The 18,022-nt window shown below is 38.9% G+C and overlaps 1 long non-coding RNA gene across 2 annotated transcripts; it reads left to right on the top strand.

Moving 5' to 3' along the window:
- Nucleotides 1–3,059: 3,059 nt before the first annotated feature.
- LOC126821177 (uncharacterized) lies at nucleotides 3,060–13,931 on the top strand. Of its 2 annotated transcripts, none has more exons than XR_007680282.2 (6): nucleotides 3,060–3,225; nucleotides 5,947–6,076; nucleotides 6,977–7,143; nucleotides 9,000–9,190; nucleotides 12,223–12,339; nucleotides 13,375–13,930. It is a non-coding gene; the product is annotated as an uncharacterized LOC126821177 (long non-coding RNA). The 2 variants fall into 2 exon arrangements; XR_007680284.2 differs by lacking the exon at nucleotides 3,060–3,225 and adding an exon at nucleotides 3,362–3,472 and having other exon boundaries at nucleotides 13,375–13,931.
- Nucleotides 13,932–18,022: the final 4,091 nt, after the last annotated feature.

The raw sequence follows: 18,022 nt of genomic DNA, 5'->3' as shown, positions 1-18,022 counted from the left end.
CAACAGTTATTTAAATGTCCTAGCATTTTTATATCTTAGCATTCGTCTACTTTCCATCATACTCTTGTAGCTTACAGGACAATTGTTCCCCTAACCCTAACCCTGCGCATTATTACAATTCCAGTAATACCACTCGTGCATGTAAATGTTTTCTTGATGGTCAAATACCCCCCCCCCCCCTTACTGTTATTGTTTTTAGGGTTAAACAAACATATTAAAGAAATAAAAAATAACTATTTGATGTATCTTAACGATTATACTAGACAATATTGTGACCAGTGTTTAAATTGGAAAGCATCACTGTGATAGAGTTTGGACCATGCTGATAGTTTTTAGCTTTCTTCATAGGCTGTTAGAATATTATATGAGGTAGACGAATACCTATGTATACCTGTTGAGCAAGATCAATTCTAATGCCATAATATTATAAGAATTACAGAGTTCATATTCTACAATACATATTTTATTTTATCTTAACAGGAAAATGATCTGATTCACATCAATCAATAAATTTTTCAAAACCATTCGTTGTATATAATTTTGTGTATAGTTTTCCAATTGACACACATGATACAGCGGTCATTAGGACATGGTGACCCGCCCTCTCCATCCCCGCGCCTCACTCCCTACTCTTAACCCATCAGGCGGTACAGGAGCAAATATAACATGGGCGGGAATTTTGGATCTTCAGTGTCTTAAATTGGGTGGAAATGTGATGATGTTGATTATCTTTTTATAGCCCTTTACATCCGTAAATAACTATATAGCCATTATAGGAGCCTCTTGGATAACTGTTTTGTTTTGTGTGGGGACTCGGAGAGGGGGGCATCTTCAATAGAAGGCTTGATCTCGCTTTAACTACGTACATCTTATCAAGGCCTTCACGTAATACCCTGCATATTTTGGCACTAATTTCGATTGGGTACAAGCGCAGCTTGTGAGCCTATCAGATTCCTCGATCGTCGCGAATACCAAGTCTCGCGCTTTGAAGCTAAAATGTCTACCTGTGATAATCGAGTTGCAAAGTTCAAGGTTCATTGAATGTTAAGGTTTCCGTGGATGTTGCGATGTCACAACGTCTGATTGGACGCTACTCCTCACGGGTCTTTATATTACATAGCTATAAGTTCGGGAAGTAAACAATTTCTCTGAAGTAAACAAGCAATGTCTAGATGTTGTAAAACTCGCAGTCGTTGCTTCAGGAACATGAGAGAAATGAAATGAAATGAAATGGGGTTTAACGTCCTACTGTTCTGCTCCTAAACTGGGCTAATGAAGACGGGCATACGCCTTACAGTCTGCTATGAGGGAAATTTTTCTCAGGCAGCAGCACTATCGCCTACTCGTATATCGAATTCCAACTGCCAAGGGATATTTTACGTGTATTCCAATGTATACACGGGACCTCGGTTTTTCGTATCATCCGAAAGACTAGACAGCTGTCCTTGCCAGGCCCTCCGTCCTGCATCACTGACAAGGGGGGAACCACGCCGGAAAATCTGGATGAACTTTCACGGCCAATGCAGGGATCGAACACCCGACCTCCAGGCTAGCGAGCCAGCGTCTTACCCACTTAGCCACGTGCCCCCCCAAAAGAAGACGGCAATACGCCGTTAAGTGTACTATGAGGGAAATCTTTCGGCGCTACGGCCTACTGTTATATTGAATTCCAACTGGGTTTAGTTTAGGCCTACACCAAGTTCTCATTGATCAACCAAGTTGATAAACCATGATTTGTTATTAAATTTTGCAATTGACCCAAGCAGATAAATAAGGTTTTAATTTAAAAAAAAGTTTTCTTTTACCCCAATATCTCATCGATATTACAGATCTATATTTCGTTTTGTTTTTTATACTTTCGATGGCCTCCACTACATGTAGTAAAGACAAGTAAAACGAAATTTTGAACTATAAAAACGAAACGAAATAGGATCTGTGTTTTAATCAGATTGATGAACCACAGTCTCTTCCAATATTGGAAAGATATGCTATATTATAAGCTCAGTCTACTAATTGTTGTAGTTGCTATTTATGCCACAGAATCCCTTTTATCTCACTTTCCCCCCAATGAAATGAAATGAAATGAAATGGGGTTTAACGTCCTACTGTTCTGCTCCTAAACTGGGCTAATGAAGACGGGCATACGCCATGCAGTGTGCTATGAGGGAAATTTTTGCCCGGGCAGCGGCGCTACGACCTACTCTTATATCGACTTCCAACTGCCGAGGATCTTTTACGTGCACTCCAATGTGTAGGTTACACAGCTGTCCTTGTCAGGCCCTCCGTCCTACATCACTGACAAAAGGGAAACCACGCCGGAAAATCGGGATTCACTTTCTCGGCCAATGCAGGGATCGAACACCCGACCTCCAGGCTAGCGAGCCAGCGTATTACCCACTTAGCCACGTGATCCCCCTCCCCCAATAAAATAACACAATCAAACATCCTGTTCATGAATGATGCATATCTGTTCAGGTTTATGTTATGTAGGCCTATTGCCGCGTTCCTCAATTGTGCGTGACAAGGTGTAGGGTCACCTGTCCAACCTCGTGGGTTTTCTCTGGGTCTTCTGGTTTCCTCCCACTGCTAAAGACCCCTACGCGCATGCGAAATGCACTGTGCTAATAAAGACGGGCAATTTTGCCCGGGCAGCGGCACTACAGCTTACTCTTATATCGAATTCAAACTGTCAAGGGATCTTTTACCTGCACGGACCTCGGTTTTTCGCCCCATCAGGACGACTAGACAACTGTCCTTATCAGGCCCTCCGTCCTGCATCACTGACAATTTTAAGGGAGAACCACCCCAGAAAATCTGGATGAACTTTCTCGGCCAATGCAGGGATCGAACACCCGACCTCCAGGCTAGCGTGATCACTTAGCCACCGTGATCCCTACGCACAAGCGAATTATTGAAATAATATTGAACTATGTTAGTCCACCCACTGGTGTCAAATTTACAGGTTTCATTAAGGTCATGGTCAAATACGAAATAAAGTCCAGCTTGTGATCTATTTGAGTATTTCGTAATAATTAAATCTAGCCCTTGTGACACACAGTCACCGAGTCAGTTGAACTATGGTTGAACAAACACGGTTGCTAACATGGAGTATTTTTCGGAAGAGTTCAAAGAATTTATTCATAACTATTTAGAAATTGCTTTCGCGTTCTTGGCTGGTTCAGCCCTAACGTACTTTGTCATGTGTAAGAAATTAACTGGAAAAAGGTAAGTAAAGCACATAAAACCTGGCTTTAAATTAATGTTAAGGGGAAATAACTCAATATTTTGCAGACGACACAAGGGCCAAAGTTATATTTAGTCTGTCTCTCTCTATCCCTTTTCCCCCCTTTTGCATGTTGATTTTTCGTGGCGTTTTGGTGTAGAATGGAAGAAAAGTTTTTGAAAATACATTTTCTGTCAGGTTTTGGTGAATATTCATGATTTTGAGGCGGAAGGATACAAAATTTGAGAGGTTGGTTAAGTTGAAATGTAGGGTCGAAAATTGCATGTAACATTAAAATAAAGACAATGGGGAAATCTTTAGTCTAGTGACCAAATACAAGAATTATTGTGGGTTTCGTTGAAAGAGGCTTGTTTAGATGAAACATGAATAGAAAACTTGATTGAATTTTATACATATTTAGATGGTGGTGTTTAACTGTAGATTGCACAATCGCAGGGGCAAAGTCCTTTTCTTTTGGTTTTTTTATACGCCCACATTTGCCGAGATCAATCTGGCATACAATAAGCTACCATACCATAAGGGCTAAATCTATTTCTTAAGGCCAGCTCAATTTTTGTTAAGGTCGCTGAGATGTAAATAAGGCTAAGGCACGTGATTGTTGGCGAGATTGTGGGTTGGTGTTAGGGTTGGGATTAGCGCTAGCCCTGTTTACATCTCGAGACCTATGACAGAAAATTGAGCTGGCCGTATCATTTAGAACTAACCATACAATAAGCACTCTGCATTCAATAAGAGATAATCAAATCAGTATACAATTAGGAATTCGCTAGATGACCATGATTTCAGTGAAATCACTGAAGGCTAATCCGAGTCTTCGATAAATAAAATAAATTGAAAGTAGGGCCTAGTCTATTTTAAGTAACTAAGTTATTGTCTGACGGCGACACATTTCTTTGCTCAAAATATAAAGTGTGTTATGTATTACTTCCCGGTGTGGCAGTTTCAGATGGTTCCTGGAGTGTGATTACCGTTTGGCGCATGCGCAGTTGTAGGAGTCAACTCACACCGTTACAGTCGCGGTGTGCATTGACTCCTCGTGATAGGATTTCCCCTAAGATTTTCTTACGGTCAAATCAATATATAGACTATTATAATTTACAGTATTACCACCACGAGAGGATGCAAATTGACGATCTTTATTATTATTATTTAGTATATATACCCGTCCAATATGCGAACATTCTCTCTTGTATTTGGGCTGTCTACATGCATGTTTGAATGTATGGGATGGTATAATAAATCTATATTTATGTTAAAGAAATCGGAATAAGAAATTCCATACTTTTATATTTGTGATAAATGAAGCCACGAAATATCGAAGGCCTTAATCTTCCTTTGGAGGTGAATTAATTGATAATTTCAAGCCAATCATCAATTTGTATGGTTTCCACTGATCGTACGTGTGTAGAGAACGACTAATCACTAAAAAAAACAAATAAGGCAACAAATCACGAACGATAGAAGTAGCCTATCAATTTCAAGCCAATCAACTTAGATCCGTTGATCGTGTAACTACTCATCACTAAAACAACAGCTAATCACGATAACAAGTATGTTTATTAATGACAAAACTCTAATCAAGTACATGCTATACTTTTTCCTGCACTGACCAGGAACCAACTCGCACCGCAGGAAGTAGATATAGTTTCGTTGTTAAGGCAAACATCAGTTTCGGACATGCGCAAGTGCCCAGGAGAAAACACACACCAGGAGTCAACTCAAACTATCACACCGGTGATGTCTGACACGATAACTGGAATTTCGAATTAAGATCAGTAGTTTGACATTAAACACTCGCCCACCACTCTTTAATTCATTGATACAGACAGCTCTGTAAACTCTATCAAAGGAGCGGCTTCTGACCCTATGACGTCAGACATTTTATTAACCAATCAGCACTAATGTTTCTAGTGGATTTCTCACAGTTCCGTGCACCTCACGCCAAAAGCTCGCCGTAACAGACTGTTTCATTGGCTAATCCCTCACACCATCTAGAACACGTCAATGATAACAGGTCTTTCTTTAAGTCTTAAATGTTATCTAAATTATTAATTAGACATTAATTAACATATCCAGACCATAATCAACTCTCGATGGAATCGCTAGCCTGCGATGGTTTTTGGATTAGGTTCCGATTTGCTGTTCGACTTCCATTCATCATTAAATCATAAAATGGATAAATGAGACACTGTTTTTTTTTTATCCTACCGACTTTAGTGATGATGAATCTAGTTTTTAACTTTAATAGTGAGAACTACCAGCTCTTTATCTAATCTCCCATAATGTATCTTTAAATAATTCGGGAGGGGGGGGGGCTGAATGGTTAGCGTGCGCGCGCTGTATCATAAAGTATGTCATTGAGTCGACTGGCGGGGTTTCGAATCCCCGGTTGTACGTGACAAGGAGTAGGGTCGCCTGTCCAACCTCGTGGGTTTTCTCCGGGGCCTCCGATTCCCTCCCACTGTTAAAGACCCCTATGCGCAAGCGAATTATTGAAATGAAATTAAACCATATGTTAGTCCCGAAATGACCTAGTTGTGTCGAGTGGACGTTAAACCCCATTTCTCTCTCTCTCTATCTTTAAATAATTCTTGTATAATGAGTGTAAAATATCTGAATAGTAAAATCAGTATTCAATGTGAACACAAAAAAATTAAATAAATTAAATGCAGGAAATTATATATTTTTATTTTGCTTTTCAGACGAAAAAATGATTTCCCTAAAGATGTTGTGATTGTTCATGGTTTCGGGAGAGGACCCTACTGTCCAAGTCTATGTGGTTTTTGTCTTAAAATTGAAACTTACCTGAGGATAAATAAAATACCATATAAGGTAATTTCCGAGAGAAATGGATTTTATTATTTACTCGACACAAACTAGGCCATTTCGGATCTAACACTTGGTTTTACTCCATTTCAATAATTCGCTTGTGCTTTAGGGTGTCAGTGATGCAGGACGGAGGGGCTGACAAGGACACCTGTCTAGTCGTTCGGATGGGACGAAAAACCGAGGTCCCGTGTACACATCGGCTTGCACGTAAACGATCCCTTGACAGTTGGAATTCGATATTAGAGTAGGCCGTAGTGCCGCTGTCCGGGTAAAATTTCCCTCATAGCACACTGTATGGCGTATGTCCGTCTTCATTAGCCCAGTTCGGAGCAAAACAGTAGGACGTTAAACCCCATTTCATTTCATTTTAATTCTTTAGTAGTGGGAGGAAACCAGAATACCCAGAGAAAACCCACGAGAAAGGAGTGGAAACCATGCCATTTAACTCAATGACAGTCGTTCGGATGGGACGGCAAATGAAGGTCCAGTGTACACATTGACGTGCACGTAAAAGAACCCTTGATAGTTGGAATTCGTTATAAGAGTAGATGGATCCAGGAATTTTTGCTGGAGGGGGGTTGCAGGTTCCTGTTAAGGAAATTTGACAGTTGACAGTACATGATTCCCATATTTCATTTCATTATATCAGGCGTCGAGTCCACAAAGCATTCTCAGATTTAAGTTAAGAATTTACTCAAAACTGTTCACCTTATTTTAACTAAATAAAATATAGCCCTTTCTAAAAGTTCTGTTGTTTTAATGTACCAAATATATCAATTAGAAACTATGTGCAAAGTTTTGTGTTTCTGGATCATAAACAGTGATTGAAAGTTGAGTAAATTCTTAACTTAAGCCTGAGAATGCTTGGTGAACTCAGTGCCTGATTTATTGCTTTAATTTTAGTGTGGTAAAGATCTTAAGGAAGGCTATTTACCTTGGACTGAATATAATGGCGAGGTTGTCCAATATTTTCAAAGGCCGTTATACACTAATGTAGACAGAATTTTAACAGATGAAGAAAAAGCTATATGCAGAGCCTTTCAAATAATGATAGAGGAAAATCTTACATGGTACGGTCGGTCCTCTATAGTATATAATTTGTTAGCTATGAGAAGTTTTACTGGGTGTTTTATCTCACGCACAACATGCATCATTACTATAATGGTCATCACACGTATCAGAAATACAAATAATATTAAAGATACATTATGGAAGATTAGATAAAGAGCTGGCAGTTCTCACTATAAACTAGATAATGTAAAGAGAATTTGCTGAAAATTTCAATCAAATTGATCCACTCTGAACCGAAATTTTAGAGTCGCCTAGCCTCGATCATCATTACTAAAGTCGGTAGGATAAAAAAAAAACATAGTCTCGATTATCCATTTCTTGATTAAATTATGAATGGAAGTCGAACAGGAAATCGGAACCTAATCCAGTAAATATCGCAGGCTAGCGATGCCATCGAGTGTTGATTATGGTCTGGATAAGTTAATTAATGTCTAATTAATAATTTAGATAACATTTCAGGCCTAAAGAAAGACCTGCAATTTATGTTTAATGATCTGTAATATAAATGAAAAGTTAAATCCAGAGCTTTTACAGTAAGGTCCTTTGAATTTACACAGAGAGGGAGAGATAAATGGGGTTTAACGTCCACTCGACACAAACTAGGTCATTTCGGGACTAACATATGGTTCAATTTTATTTCAATAATTCGCTTGTGTGTAGGGGTCTTTAGCAGTGGGAGGAAACCGGATAAACCCCACGTGGTTGGACAGGCGACCCTACTCCTTGTCACGGACAACAAGGGAATCGAAACCACGTCAGTTGACACAGTGACAGACCTTTTGATGCAACGCGCACGCCCTAACCATTCAGCCATCCACCCCCTCCATATGTTGCAATGTTAATTCTAGGTCTCCAGCATCAATATGACAAGTATGATGCAGCAGAAATTAGAAATTGCGTCGATCTAAGATAATATTGCTACAAATAACATTCACCAATAAATTTATCCACCTTAACTTACTTTTTCTGCTGCACAAATAATTTCGCGCCACCAAGGCTTTCCTATTTCCAAGGCTATTGGCTACCTAAGCTAAAACCAATATGGCACCAAGGCTTTTGGCTACCTAAGCCAAAATCAATATGCCACCAAGGCAATTGGCTACCTAAGCCAAAATCAATATGCCACCGAGGCAATTGGCTACCTAAGCCAAAATCAATAATACCACCATGGTATCTTCAAGTAAAAATAAAATCTATTACCGTTTAATGTAACAAGAACATGTCTGTCCACCTCGCTGTCATAATAAAGAATGAATTCAATGCATCATACTACGTCATCATCGGAAATGTCACGTGAGGATCTGTTTTTAGTCCAAGTATAGCATCAAATCACAAAGTTTGAACGCGGGAAAGTATCTTTAACGTCATACGTTGTGCACATTGGTTGGTGTGTCCGTAAATTTTGAACGCACACTACGAAAATGCGAAAAACCACATGATCCCAATTGAGTATTCACTGGTGTCTACTTATAAGTTCATAGCTGTGTTTTCCTTTATTTAGTTTGAGTCATTCTGTGTGTCTATGGCTAGTCTCTGTCTACGGTTGTATGTTGTCTGACTTACCATATTTTTATTTTACAAAATTCAAATATTTTTCATATATATTTAGCCAGGTGTGCCGCTATTCTTTCATGTGTTCCAAGGTGTGCCGTCGACAAAAAAAGGTTGTGGACCACTGTTGTAAAAGAACGCTTGACAGTTGAAATTCGATATAAGAATAGTGCCACTATCCAGACAAGATTACCCTCATAGCACACCGTATGGCAGATTCCTGTCTTCACTAGCCCTGTCAGTGCAAAACAGTAGGACGTTAAACCCCATTTCATTTGCTTTTAACATATTTGTACTTATGTAGGTGTGTAGCACTATCTAGATGGGTTTATGGCTATACAGACAATAGTTGGACAGGTGTCAATTGGCTTCAACGTAAATTGGCTGGACTATCTGCTTCCAGGAAAGCCCGGGTGGTTGGTATTGGTAGACAAACTCAGTCAGAAGTTGAACACATTTTGGAAGATAACATGAAAGCCTTGTCTGATTTTCTAAGTGAGTATTGAACACTATTTCAACGATTTCCGATAATTACTGCAAAAGATATGGCCCTTGATCACTTTGAAAAATTTTGTTGACGCTCTAGAGACTAAAGTTAATATCCGATTGACTTTAAATTTATACACAAGTTTAAGGTCATCAGATGGATAATCCTTTTAATTTCTGATAATTACTGCCAGAGTTATGGTCCTTGATCACTTTGAAATATCTTGTGAACGCGCTAAAGACCTAAAGTTAATATCCGATTGACTTTATACACAGTGTTTATCATCAGACAAAGATAGGTTGCCGGGCAACGAAACATACGCCCACAGCAGCTAAATCGTCCGGGCAGTCAACAAGAGTTGTCGCATATTTTCCTTTTTTCTGTAATGAAACATTTATAATACACTAAAATCTGATTAAGAGCAACAACTGAGAAAACCATTAGAATTTGTTTGGTTTTTATAAACTTCTACCCCATGCTAACGTTTTGTATACAAAACTTTTAATATCATGGATTTAGCTGTTCCAAGTCATAAAAATTCATTGAAAATCAATATACTTGTTCCTCTCAAGATCTTAAACACTGTGTATAAATTTAAGATCAATCGGATATTAACTTTTGCCTCTAGAGCGTCCACAAAATTTTTTGAAGTGATCAAGGGCCATAACTCTGGCAGTAATTATTGGAAATTGCTAAAAATCAATAGGCTTCTTCGTCTCATGACCTTAAACACTGTGTATTAATTTAAAGTCAATCGGATATTAACTTTGGCCTCTAGAGCGTCCACGAGATTTTTTGAAGTGATCAAGGGCCATAACTCTAGAAGTAATTATCGGAAATCGCTGACAATCAATAGGCTTCTTCGTCTCATGACCTTAAACACTGTGTATAAATTTAAGATCAATCGGATATTAACTTTGGCCTCTAGAGCGTCCACAAGATTTTTGGAAGTGATCAAGGGCATAACTCTGGCAGTAATTATCGGAAATCGCTGAAAATCAATAGGCTTCTTCGTCTCATGATCTTAAACACTGTGTATAAATTTAAAGTCAATCGGATATTAACTTTAGCCTCTAGATCGTCCACGAGCAATTGTGGACGCCGGACCGACGGACGGACGGACGGGCGGACGGGGGCGACGACAATATACGACCACATTTAAATGTGGGCGTATAAAAAAAGCTATTGATTGTCAACGATTTCCGAAAATTACTGCCAGAGTTATGGCCCTTGATCACTTTGAAAAATCTTGTGGATGCTTTAGAAACAATAGTTATCATCTGATTGATTTTATATGTATTCACCGTGTTTACGTCTATATATTGTCGTTTAAGTTCATGAGATGAACAAGTGTATTGATTTTCGAGGATTTTTTGATAACTTGCAACAGCTAAATCCATGATGTTAGCGCCGTCCAAGCAAATTCTAATGATTTTCTGATAATTACTTAATGAATTGTTACTCTTAATTATATTTTAGTGTATTATAAATGTTTCATTACCGACAAAATTAAAAATATGCGACAACTCTTGTTGACTGACTTGAAGATTTAGCTGCTGTGGACGTATGTCTCGTTGCCTGGCAACCTGTCTTTCGTACAATCAAGGTCCATAATCCAGAAAGTTACGGTCCGATATGCGTGTATATCTACAGGAACCTAGATCTTCGGGATATAAACATATTTTAAGTTTCATCAAAATCAAATAAAAATTGTGACCTCTACATAAAAGGGGTAGTTATTTTTGTTGGACAGTTTCGATCTGATTTTTACGAAATGCAAACTCAGTTATCATTATGATGTAATGGTGATATATTTAAACGGATTTTAAAATCGGATAAATCAGGGGACACAATCCAGGAAGTTGTGGTCATAGCAAAATGAACAAATAGCGAAAGAAACCAATATCTTTGGTACATAAACATATAAGTTTCATCAAAATCTGACTTCTAGAGGGTCCACAGCCATGGTATTACCATATTCTGGGTTGCTGGATTGCTGATACTTGAGTTTTTGTTACCCAGTTAGGTGTTGGTTGTTAATCAGACTATTGACTAGTCATAATTTGGAACAGAAATATTTTCCTTCATACTGCGGGAAGTATGTGGTATTACATACTTTTACACTATTTGCGTACAAGGAGCTGCCATTTTGTCAGGTAGTGTTGGTCCGATTTTCACGAAATTTCGAACTCAACTGTCATTACGATGTAACGGCGATACATTTAAACTTTTTTCTAACGTCGGATAAAAATTGTGACCTCCAGAGGGTCTACAAGCTAATCCAGTAATTAGTTAAAGTCAGATATGCGCAAATATCGAACGGAACCAAGATTTTTAGATTATAAGCATACATTATAAGTTTCTTCAAAATGTGATAAAAGTTGTGACTTCTAAGAGTGACAACGAAGTTACAGTCTGATATGCGCAAATATCGAAAGGAAACAAGATCTTTGAATTATAAACATACATTTTAAGTTCCATCAAAATCGGATAAAAGTTGTAACTTCTAAATGTCCACAACCTTGGTATTACACATTTTTACACTATTTGCGTACGATTAGCGGATATTTTTGTCCGGCAGTTTCGGTCAGATTTTTATGAAATTCGAACTCAACCTTCATTGATGTAATGGTGATATATTTAAACCTTTTAAAAATTGAATACAAATTGTGAATTCTAGCAGGTCAACAAGCTAAAAATGCGATTCTTGGGATAATCAGGGGTCATAATCCAGGAAGTTACGTTCGACTAAGCGCTATTATCGAAAGAAACCAAGATCTTTGTGATATAAATATGACCATGCGGCATGCGGTGCACGGGATTGTGAATATCCCACAAGAAACGCCAAGGCTGATTGGTTAATCAAATGGCTGATGTCATAGGATCAAAAGCCGCTCGTATGACTCCTGCTGCTACCTCCTACTACAACCAGTCGGATCTTCATGTAGTGGAGGCCATCAAAAGTTTAATTTAAAAAAAACAAACAAATTATTTTAATCAGATTGCAAGAGATTAAAGACATTATAAAATATATTTCTAGGTAAAAAAGATTTTATGATGGGAAGTAAGCCTACAGAAATAGATTGTATAGCATTTGGTATATTAGCACAAATTTTGTGGCACAGTCCTCAACAACCGTGTGAAAAATGGATAAATGGTAAATATAGTTATATGTCTTGAGGAAGCCACGATGGCTAAGTGAGTCAGACGCTGGCTTGCTGGTCTGACGGTCACAGGATCGCTTCCGCTGTTGACCGAGAAAGATTATTAGGATTCTCTGGTGTGGTTTCCCCTTGCCAATGGTGCAAGTCGTTCGGTTCGTATGAAAAACGGGGGTCCTGAGTATGCACTGACGTGCACGTGAAAGATATCTTGGCAGCTGGAATTCGATATAAGAGTAGGCCGTGGCGGGCAAAATTGCCCTCATAGCACATTGTACAATCTGATTAAAACACAGATCCTATGTCGTTTCGTTTTTTATAGTTCAAAATTTCAGTTTACTTGTCTTTACTACAGTAGGATCTGGAAGAGATGGTATATTACCGGCATTTTGGTTGAAGTGAGGGATAAGCCAATGAAACGGTCTGTTACGGCGACTTCTTGGCGTGTCATGCACGGAACTGTGGGTAAACCACTAGAAACGTCAACGCTGATGGATTAATTAATGTCTAATAGGGTCAAAAGCCGCTCGTACGACCCTTGACGCGACCTTCCACTACAACTGATCAGATCTTCATTTAGTTGAGGCCTTCGAAAGTATAAAAAAAAAACGAAACGAAATATAGATATGTATTTTAATCTCATAGGTCTCATAGGTCTCATAGCACACTGTATGGCGTATGCCCGTCTTCATTACCCCAGTCGGAGCAGAACAATAGGACGTTATAAACCCCATTTCATTTCATTTATTTTCATTTCATTTACATATCTTAAAATATTAAAGATAAACTATGTTAGATTTAGGTAAAGAGCTGAAACGTTCTTGCTATAAAAATTCAAAAATAGATAAGGCCTAATGAAAAATGAATATATTGAAAATTTCATACAAATTCATTATTCTGAGGAAGTTATATGAGTGTTGAAAGATGTTGAAAAGTTTATTTATTATCGTAGCAACGGTACTGGACAAACAAGGCTACATCTTAAAATACAAAAATAAAATAATTCATATCTGTTATTTATTTCTTTTTAGAAAAATATCTCAATTTAAAGAACTACTGCCTTCGGATGAAGGAATTATATTGGAAAGATTGGGATGAATGTATTACACATGGTGGTACAAGGGAGGCTACTCGTTAATGGATTATGGATACAGACCACAACAATGTAGTCATAGATTGTTCTTGAGGGGAACTACGATATAAAGATCAAGTCATTGAATCAGTGCCGGATTAACCTTGTGGGGGGCCCAGGACATACCAACTGTGCGGGGGCCCCATTGTTGTTTGTTCAAATTGGTCGTACTGACCGCGGATCGTACTAGTATGTACTCCACCCCCTTGAGTGCCTGGGGTGTTTTCCTCCAGGAATTTTTTTGTTTAAATTAGGATTAATTTCAGTGCATCTGAGACAATTTAGGCAGCGATTTCATTGACGTTTAGAATTCGTTGACAATTTGATTATTTTAAACAGACTCTTTATCTTATGATGTTTTCATTTACTTGTGGGGGGGGCCCTAAATGTGGGGGGCCCGGGACATTTGTCCCACTTTGCCCCCCCCCCCCCGATCCGGTACTTCATTGAATACCGCTTGGGTTATTCTACGGTTCACGAGATTGTATCCCTGCGCAAGTATTCAAGTATTCCACGAGCGGTATTCAATAGTCATTGAATTCTGTTTTAATTTTATAACTACATGCAAATTTCAAAATAAGAACAAATTAAATGGTCACTGAGTTCTGTAGACACTGTGTATCCAGATTATCAAAACAATCATCACCAATAACGACAAAATTAATCATAGGTTCCGACATTTTTTCAATTATTTTTTTTTTTACAAAAATGGTGGTTGCCAAGTAGTGGCGTCATTACAGTTGTGACGTCATTCTGGACAAAAGCAGTACGTCTCCAAGCCATTGAATACAACAGGAAGGCTGTAGCGCGGCTGTCCCGCAAAATTTCCTTCATAGCACACTACATTGTGTCTATCTTTCTTCATTAGCTCCACCGATGCAAAACAGAAGAATGTTAAACTCCATTTCCATTTACAAAAGATTCATAATCCATACAAGCGGCTTTTGACCCTATGCCGTCAAACATTTGATTAACCAATCAGCATTGATGTTTCTAATGGATTACCCACTGTTCCGAGCACCTCACGCCAAAATCTCTACCTCTATATAAGATAATACAATGGGGTTTTTCTGCAGGTTTTTTTTCTTGTATGAAATCCTTTTAAAATACATATTTTTTCTTTTATTTTGTTTTCTTATATACAGAATTGGAAAAACCATGAGCATACATGTATTCTATTATTAAGACCGAAACTGCTCTTTCAGGGGGTGTGGCACCACATATTCTCGAATCAATGGCCTGAACGAAACACTGCGAGGAGTAATATGGCGACAGGTACACGTTTGTAGAGGTTGCATTTCTTGCTGTACCGGTATAAAATTTGGTTATTTGTATTGAACCAAGTTTATATATCGTAGGAATTGTTAAAACATAAATAAACTTCGAGACTTGTATTTAAACAAATTGTAAATTAGGTAGCCATTACAGCCTGTGAGTACGGCAACTAGAAAGTAATCACAAGATAGCTTTATTTATGTGACCTTCAAGCCGTAATTTCACTCATGGACTCTGCGACCATTTGAATTCCAGATTTTGGGAGAGACAAAATCCTCTACAAGAAAATTGAAAATAATTATACGGCCGCAAACAAGTTTACCATTTTACAGCAACTTGAAAGTGGTCCATTATAGCCTTATTTATGTGGTTATACAACCAAAATTGCACATAGTGCACGTGACAAGGAGTAGGGTCGCCTGTCCAACCCTCGTGGGGTTTCTCCGGGTCCTCCGGTTTCCTCCCACTGCTAAAGACCCCTACGCGCAAGCGAATTATTGAAATAAAATTAAACCATATGCTAGTCACGAAATGACCTAGTTTGTGTCGAGTGAACGTTAAACCCCATTTCTCTCTCTCTCTCTCTCTCTCTCTCTCTGTGCACATAGTGCACTTAGAGCTGGGGGCAACTTGAAAGTCGTCCATTATAGCTTTAATAGCTTTATTTATATGGTCAATCAATATTACACTCAACTCACCAACTAGGGGTGGAGGCAGCTGATATTTTTATCAGATATTATTGTTAGATGTGGGGCTCTTAGTCCTTGTAGTTGTGAAGAATCAAATCAACGGAATGTTAAAAACAATTTAGAGAGAATTACTAGTCTGAATCCAAAACAAAATGAACTTTCTTCTTAGTTATCTCCCTTAGACTGAATTTGTAAAGAACGCATGATTTGGCAGCAATGGGAGAGAAATGGGGTTTAACGTCCACTCGACACAAACTAGGTCATTTCGGGATTAACATATGGTTCAATTTTATTTCAATAATTCGCTTGCGCGTAGGGGTCTTTAGCAGTGGGAGGAAACCGGAGGACCCGGAGAAAACCCACGAGATTGGACAGGGCAGCAATGGACACATTTAATTGGTGTAAATTGAAACCCCATTACATTAGCGGTAAAAAAAAAGGAGAAATAAAAGACAACACCATTATTTAATTAATCTTAGGTAATCTGCATGGGTTTTTTTATATTTTTTTTTTTCAGTCCGGGAAACTTGATCTCTTGTGTATTAATGGCTATCTTTTGTTGAGAGCTGGCGTATTCCGCAAGAACAAAAACTATCATAAATATTTGGGAAGGATTCAGAATATTAGATATTTAGACACGCCCCAGGCCAGGAACATGGGGTCGCGCCTTGGTATATAAAATGCTTTATTTTTCCGTTTTATGATTAAAATTATAATACGCTCTACAGAACGGGATTTTTCAGAATACGATTGAACGAAAGATGACTTTTTCTAGAACTGCGTAGAAAACAAAAATCAAACCCGGATGGTTTTCAAGAGTGAAACAATATGGCTTACTGGAAATGAAATGAAATGGGGTTTAACGTCCTACTGTTCTGCTCCGAACTGGGCTAATGAAGACGGGCATACGTATAGTGTGCTATGAGGAAAATTTGCTCGGACAGCGGCACTATCGCCTACTCTTATATCGAATTCCAACTGCCAAGGGATCTTTTACGTGCATTCCAATGTATACACGGGACCTCGGTTTTTCGTGTCATCCGAAGGACTAGACAGTTGTCCTTGTCAGCCCCTCCGTCCTGCATCACTGACAAGGGGGAACCACGCCGGAAAATCTGGATGAACTTTCTCGGCCAATGCAGGGATCGAACACCCGACCTCCAGGCTAGCGAGCCAGCGTCTTACCCACTTAGCCACGTGATCCCCATGGCTTTCTGGAACAAGCTTCCACTCTTTATAAATGCGATATTTTTGTTTAATATCGTTCGTAGATAATTCACTGTACAAAAAAAAAGAAATGGCGAATTCAATTTTATCAATCAATACCCAATGGAGATATCAATAATGCTTAAAACAAAGTCCAGTGACAACATTAATGGAGTTTTTGTGTAAAGGTCGATGCTGAAAGGATATTATGTTAAATGAGAAAGCATTTGGGGTTTAATTGTCAAGAATTTAAAAAGCACACATTGAATAACCTTTAAAATTCTAGAAGAAATTTAAGATACGATTCATTGACCTCGTCACGTACAAAATAAGTGCCCACATTCTGCATCTTATAAGCAGAGGCTGAACAAATGAAATGAAATGAAATGGGGTTTAACGTCTTACTGTTCTGCTCCGACTGGGCTAATGAAGACGGGCATACGCCATACACTGGCACTACGGCCAGCGGCACTACGGCCTACTCTTATATCTAATTCCAACTGTCAAGGAATCTTTTGTGTGCACGCGAATGTGTACACGGGACCTCGGTTTTTCGTCCCATCCGAACGACTAGACAGCTGCCCTTTGTCAGGCCCCCCGTCCTGCATCACTGACAAGGGGGAACCACGCAGGAAAATCTGGATGAACATTCTCGGCCAATGCAGGGATCGAACACCCGACCTCCAGGCTAGCGAGCCAGCGTCTTACCCACTTAGCCACCGTGGTCCCCAGAGGCGGAACACGAGAGAAAGGGAGAGAAATGGAGTTTAATCTCCACTCGACACAAACTAGGTCATTTCGGGACTAACATGGATTATGGTTTAATTTTATTTCAATAATTCGCTTGTGCAAAGGGGGTATTTAGCAGTGGGAGGAAACCCAAGGACTTGGAGAAAACCCACGAGGTTGACATCAACCATGGATTCGAAACCACGCCAGTTGACTCAAAGAAAGACCTTACGATACAGAGCGCACGTGCTAACCATTTGGCCATCCAGCACCCCCACCCCACGGAGGTGGATCAAGGCCTCAGGTGGGTCATAGGCCCTTTGCCCACAGATAACTATAATCTATTTCGAGAATATATCCTTGCTCTGAATGGCCGCCATATCCAAAAATTAGTATACTATTTTGTGACTCGGTTCCATTCCATTTCACATCGTCATCCACACACAAATTAAATAAACATCTTTCATTCAATTAAATGGAAGCGGAATAAGACTTCTCAAAATTCTCAAAATATATTTAGTGTTTTCGACTAAAATCGTCGATTTAGGAGTTAAGATGTCGGTCAACTAACTTAGTGTCTGTTCTCAAGTGGAGCTAATTGTAGACAGACAGGGTACGTTTAGTATGGAGCGTCGGCAGTTCAACCAA

This window comes from Patella vulgata, chromosome 1 (assembly GCF_932274485.2).
Source record: "Patella vulgata chromosome 1, xgPatVulg1.2, whole genome shotgun sequence".
Lineage (NCBI taxonomy): Eukaryota > Metazoa > Mollusca > Gastropoda > Patellidae > Patella > Patella vulgata.
This window is presented reverse-complemented; position numbering and strand designations above follow the sequence as displayed.